This window comes from Oncorhynchus clarkii, chromosome 1 (genome assembly GCF_045791955.1).
Source record: "Oncorhynchus clarkii lewisi isolate Uvic-CL-2024 chromosome 1, UVic_Ocla_1.0, whole genome shotgun sequence".
NCBI classification, from domain to species: Eukaryota; Metazoa; Chordata; class Actinopteri; order Salmoniformes; family Salmonidae; genus Oncorhynchus; species Oncorhynchus clarkii.
This window is the reverse complement of record NC_092147.1, coordinates 73099164-73105976: the sequence shown is the minus strand read 5'-3', so window position 1 is coordinate 73105976 and position 6813 is coordinate 73099164.

Below are 6813 nucleotides of genomic sequence, written 5' to 3'. Positions count from 1 at the left end.
TTCTTTACATCAATTCGACCATGAAGGCCTGATTCACGCAGTCTCCTCTGAACAGTTGATGTTGAGATGTGTCTGTTGCTTGAACTCTGTGAAGCATTTATTTGGGCTGCAATTTCTGAGAGTGGTAACTCTAATGAATTTATCCTCAGCAGCAGAGGTAACTCTGGGTCTTCCTGTCCTGTGACGGTCCTCATGAGAGCCAGTTTCATCATAGCACTTGATGTTTTTTGGGACTGCACATGTTAACAATTTTATTTAACCTTTATTTAACTAGACAAGTCAGTTAAGAACAAATTCTTATTTACAATGATGGCCTACCCCAGCCAAACCCTAACCCAGACGACACTGGGCCAATTGTGTGCTGCCTGGAATTGAACCATGGTCCGTAATTATGCCTCTAGCACTGAGATGCAGTGCCTTAGACATTTTCCTGATTGACTGACCTTCATGTCTTAAAGTAATGATGGACTGTCATTTCTCTTTGCTTATTTGAGCTGTTCTTGACATTAATATGGACTTGGTCTTTTACCAAATATGGCTATCTTCTTTACACCACCCGTACCTTGTCACAAATGATTGGTTCAAATGCATTAAGAAGAAAATAAATTCCATAAATGAACTTTTAGCAAGGCACACATGTTTATTGAAATGCATTCCAGGTGACTACCTCATGAAGCTGGTTGAGAGAATGCCAAACGTGTGCAAGCTGTCATCAAAGCAAAGGGTGGCTACTTTGAACAATCTCAAATCTCAAATATATTTTGACATTTTTGGTTAACTTCATGATTCCATCTGTGTTATTTCATAGTTTTGATGTCTTCACTATTATTCTATGTAGAACATAGTAAAAAATGTAAGAAAAACCCTTTCCAAGCTTTTGACTGGTACTGTATGTCAGTGAAAGAGGAGGCATACCGTCACACAGATTGAGCTCCTCAGTCTAGGCCACTAAAGCTTCCTAGCTGTCTTGTTAGTCATGCTTGACCTGACCAGAGTCCTCCTCTGTCTGGTCTTGCCCCTAATTTGTTACCCAGTGCTTTAACACTTTACTAATTGCTGTGGCAATACAAGTTCCACAGGGAGTAAGGGGAAATGAAGCCATGCCGATTTAAATCATTTCAGAAGAGGGAATAACGGCCCTGGAATCCCACTGGGTTCGTGGTCAGAATGCCTGTAGCGAATTTGAAGGGGTGGGCTTTAGAATATATCATCACAATACTGTATTTTGATGGATAACAGTATGACATCCTCGCCAATAATCCCATCATCCCACAGATCTGTAATACGCTCAAGAAATGTCACAGGGTGATCCGTTTAATTCATGTATGTTTCAGCTGGAAATACAGTGTTAGCTACTTTTAATTTAAAGAGATGGTCATACTAACTGAAAATGGGATAGGCATATCACGCATAGGTCTGCTGTGCTCGATTAGTGACAAGTAATCATGTCTGTCTGTGTGGTTATCCAGTGCAGTATGAAGTGCGCACAGAATATATCACTTCAGATCTAATCCCATGTATGATATTGACAGAGAACACATGGCGTTAGTCAGGTAGCCTGGCGGGTAGGAGCGTTGGGCCAGCAACCGAAAGGCAAATCTGTCGTTCTGTCCCTGAGTAAGGCAGTTAACCCACTGTTCCCCGGGCGCCGATGACGTGTATGTTGATTAAGGCAGCTCCTCACACCTGTCTGATTCTGAGCGGTTGGGTTACAGTGGCTTGGGGGGGGGGGGGGGGGGGGGGGTGTTGTATCATTTGATTTTCATTTGAAGATGCAAAATATTTTTATTGTGAAACAAACTAGAAATAACACGAAAAAACTGAAAACTTGAGCGCGCATAACTATTCACCCCCCCAAAGTCAATACTTTGCAGAGCCACCTTTTGCAGCAATTACAGCTGCATTTCTCTTGGGGTATGTCTCTATAAGCTTGGCACATCTAGCCACTGGGGGATTTGCCCATTCTTCAAGGAAAAACTGCTCCAGCACCTTCAAGTTGGATGAGTTCCACTGATGTAAAGCAATCTTTAAGTCATACCACAGATTCTCAATTGGATTGAGGCCTGGGCTTTGACTAGGCCATTCCAAGACATTTAAATGTTTCCCCTTAAACCACTTGAGTGCTGCTTTAGCAGTATGCTTAGGGCCATTGTCCTGCTGGAAGGTGAACCTTCGTCCCAGTCTCAAATCTCTGGAAACCTGAAATAGGTTTCCGTCAAGAATTTCCCTGTATTTAGCACCATCCATCATTCCTTCAATTCTAACAAGTTTCCCAGTCTCTGCCGATGAAAAACTGTTCTCACGGTGATGAGAGGTGTTGGGTTTGCGCCAGACATAACGTTTTCCTTGATGGCCAAAAAGCTACATTTTAGTCTCATCTGACCAGAGTACCTTCTTCCATACATTTGGGGAACCTCCCACATGCATTTGGCGAACACCAAACGTGTTTGCTTATTTTTTTCTTTAAGCAATGGCTTTTTTTCTGGCCACTCTTCCATAAAGCCCAGCTCTGTGAAGTACATGGCTTAAAGTGGTCCTATGGACAGATACTCTAATCGCCACTGTGGAGCTTTGCATCTCCTTCAGGGTTATCTTTGGTCTCTTTGTTGCCTCTCTGATTAATGACCTACTTGCCTGGTCCGGGAGTTTTGGTAGACAGCCCTCTCTTGGCAGGTTTGTTGTGGTGCCATATGCTTTCCATTTTTTAATAATGTATTTAATGGTGCTCCGCGTGATGTTCATTGTTTCAGATATTTTTTTTTAACCCAACCCTGATCCGTACTTCTCCATAACTTTGTCCCTGGCCTGTTTGAAGAGCTCCTTGGTCTTCATGGTGCCGCTTGCTTGGTGGTGCCCCTTGCTTAGTGGTGTTGCAGACTCTGGGGCCTTTCAGAACAGGTGTATATATACTGAGCTCATATGACAGATCATGTGACACTTAGATTGCACACAGGTGGAATTTATTTAACTAATTATGTGACTTTTGAAGGTAATTGGTTGCACCAGATCTTATTTAGGGGCTTCATAGCAAAGGGGGTGAATACATATGCACGCACCACTTTTCCGTTTTTGATTTATTTTCTTTCTTTTTATTTTACTTCACCAATTTGGACTATTTTGTGTATGTCCATTACATGAAATCCAAATAAAAATCTATTTAAATTACAAGTTGTAATGCAACAAAATAGGAAAAACGAATACTTTTGCAAGGCACTGTAAATGCGGGAGACACATTTCAGTTGAATGCATGACTAGGTGTCCCCCTTTCCCTTCGCAATATGGTGATGCTTAATCACTATAGACACATTGCAATTGATTTACCCTGTGTGGCCTAAAGTTCACAGTCAACGTTTAATTCTTGATTCTACTTGAGACGCATATGTCTCAACTAGGCACCTGGAAATGCAAATGCGCTACGCTAAATGCTAAATGTACTCGTTAAAACTCAAACCTTGATCAAAATTCACAAGCAGGGTATTGAATTAAAGCTACACTCGTTGTGAACCTAGCCAACAAGTCAGATTTTTAAAATGCTTTTCGGCGAAAGCATGAGAAGCTATTATCTGATAGCATGCAACACCCCAAAATGCCTGAATGCGATGTAAACAAAGATATAGCTTAGCCGGCGCAACACAAAACGCAGAAATAAAATATAAAACATTCATTACCTTTGACAAGCTTCTTTCTTGGCACTCCTATATGCCCCATAAACATCACTATTGGGTCTTTTTTTCGTTTAAATCGGTCCATATATACCCAAAATAGCTTTCTATGGAAGCTGTGTCATTCAGAAAAAAACATCGTTTTTAAACGCTGCGTCATTTTTTAAAATTAAAAAGGTCGACGATAAACTTTCACAAAACACTTCGAAATCCTTTTGTAATCCAACTTTAGGTATTAGTAAACGTTTATAATCTATCAAAATGATTACAGGGCGATGTATATTCAATAGCTCCTCGTCTGCAAATCAATGGCTGCCAATGTCCACATTGAATAGATCCTGGTGGAGACCGGAAGAAACGGAATCCAGATAGTTGGATTTTCCAACAAAAAATTCAATTGAAAATGACGACATTGGCGACATCGTGTGGAATTTGTATGAATTGCATGCAGGTCGATATTAAATTTTGTCCCCTTTTAACAACCCATGAAAGTGACTTATGGAAATTATTTTTAGCTTTCAGAGAGCAGTTTTTCTTGCGTTTTTCAATGAAACACACGATCTGTTATAGTCACAGCCGTGATTTAACCAGTTTTAGAAACTTCAGAGTGTTTTCTATCCACACATACTAATCATATGCATATACTATATTCCTGGCATGAGTAGCAGGACGCTGAAAAGTTGCGCGATTTTTAACAGAATGTTCGAAAAAGGAAGGGGTAGACTTAAGAGGTTTTAAGGACAATACATGAATGGAATGCCAGTAGAATATGTTGGACAGAGTATCATGATGTTGGCACAACAGAAAAGTCACTAAAGAGACTTGATATGCTGCTCAGTGTTCATGATATTCTCTGTGTAGAGAGAGCTTACATTTGGAATTTCTGACATTTTGCACTTCTTTACCACTCTGATGTTAACCGAAAGGGACGGTTTCTGTAGTTAGCCAACACTGCCTTATAGCTACTATTTAGCAAAAACATTGCTTTGTTCAACCCAGCAATGATTGTATGCCATTAATTAGGATGAGAAGCCACAGTTTCCCATCCATTTGTTTAGCTTGACCCTTTTCAGAGTACAAAATCATTAACAACCTGAATTAATCAAAATACCTAGTCTTATTTTAAAGAACACGGGAATACTTTGTCTCAGTATAACTCATTAGTAGACATGATAAGTAGGGTCAGCAAATGACTTCCGAAAATCAAGACTAGGAAAAAACAGCACTGAGCAGTGATGCAGAAAATTAAATAATTTACAGGAAATAATGAGTTGTTTTGCTCAGTTTGTCTCTCTATGCATATGTGAGTCTCTCTCTCTCCCTCTCTCTTACTCTCTCGTGCTCTCTCTTTGTGCGCATGCATGTGTTCATGTGTGGTTATTATGTATGTATTGTGTGTTCTAGCCCTCTAGGATTCTATACCCTTTTACATAATTCTCGGTTGGATGTAATGTGAATGAAACATCTGCCATTTTCCATTAAAGTATTTTCCATCGCATCTGCATTCCTGCTGGGGTGATTACATACTCTAATACACAGCTGTCCTCACAAACACTACAGAATTTGGACATTAGATTAAATAAGATTTCTGGCCCTACAAATCAGACCAGTCACTGTTTGTAATGTGAGGTGTTATACAGCCGTTCACAGATCCTTAGTATACAACCTATGAATACCCACATCTATCAATTCAGTTGAACTTCCTGTGATAAGAAGGGTTTCAAGATAGCACAAGTTTCCCTATTACTCATGGAGTCATTTGACAAGTCCTTGGGTGGTTGCCATGGAGACATGTATATTTTCAGGACATGCTCCAACGGGGAAGAACTTACAAATTGGCTTGGCGGATATAAAATGATAATTAGCTAGTAAAGGCTATGTTAAACTCTCTTCCTCGAGTCCTGCAGTGCCCACTAAGGTTCATTGTGCTGCAGAACATTCTTGATTAATTTAGAGTCTGAATGGATAGGGAGACCATTCCTGAAACCTGAAGATGCATTAATTGACTGGTTCATGTAAACCAAAGTTGTGTCCAGAATGGGCTCATTGTTCAGTGTTTGTTTCTTCTCTTCAAAAGTGTTTTGCTACTGTCTCCACACAGCTGGCCCATGTTATATGCCAGCCTAATTGGTACAGAGCTGCCGCCTCAGTTCTTTTGAAATAAACGAGGAAGCGTGCAGGATAGTTGTAACTTATTTATTTAGATGGAACAGAGTTCCAAAACAGAATTCTACGTGAAAATTAAAGATATGATTTTTCCTGACAGTAAATTACTCAAATGTGCAGAGTATAACAGATTTCAGTTGAATATCAACACTTAATTAAGTTGAAAATGTGCCCAACTTATGTAACAACAGTCTGAACTTGCCTTGCTCACAAATGATAAATTACACATGGTGATGATATAATGCGAGCAAGCAATCTTGCGAGCAAGCAACCTAACCTTGTCTACTGTGCCAGCAGCATCTTAACATGAATGAATTGAGTGTTGTGTTGCTAATCACTCAGTCACAGTGGCATGGGTCACCCTGCATATGTTCAAATTTGAGTGGGAAGGATGGAAATTAGACTGTGATCCTCCTGGTGTTTTAATATCTCAGGTAGTAATACACTTACAGTAAGATAAACAATTGATCTGCCACACCAAGTCATTAAGGACCAATATCCCTTTTATGTGTGGCTATGAATACATACTATTAAGATAGTATCAATTTATTTACTATCTCATGAAATCAAACACTTATTATAACAAAATATGTGCTGCAACATTCAGTCAACAAGCTTCCTGCTGACCAATATCCATTTTATTTGTTGATATCAAGATATCCTCTTTATGGCTGATTTTACAATGGTGTTTTATTTGGATACTGTTTCAGGGGTTTGATATCAGAGTTATATTTCAGGGGTCTAAATGCATGGCTGTCACACAATGTGATATGAAAACCAAGTGTATTCTGGGAGACTGTTAATTATGCTGTCATTGCAGGACAAGCCCCTATGAAGGCTTGCTGTATTTAGCAGTCTGGTGGAGTTTTTGACTGCAGGGATGAGCATTGCTACAGAAATCCTTTGAGTCCATACCGATATGGTCCACTCAACTTGGGTGTGTGTCAGTGTGTGACCTCACCCTTTGTCTGCTCAGTGGGCTTAT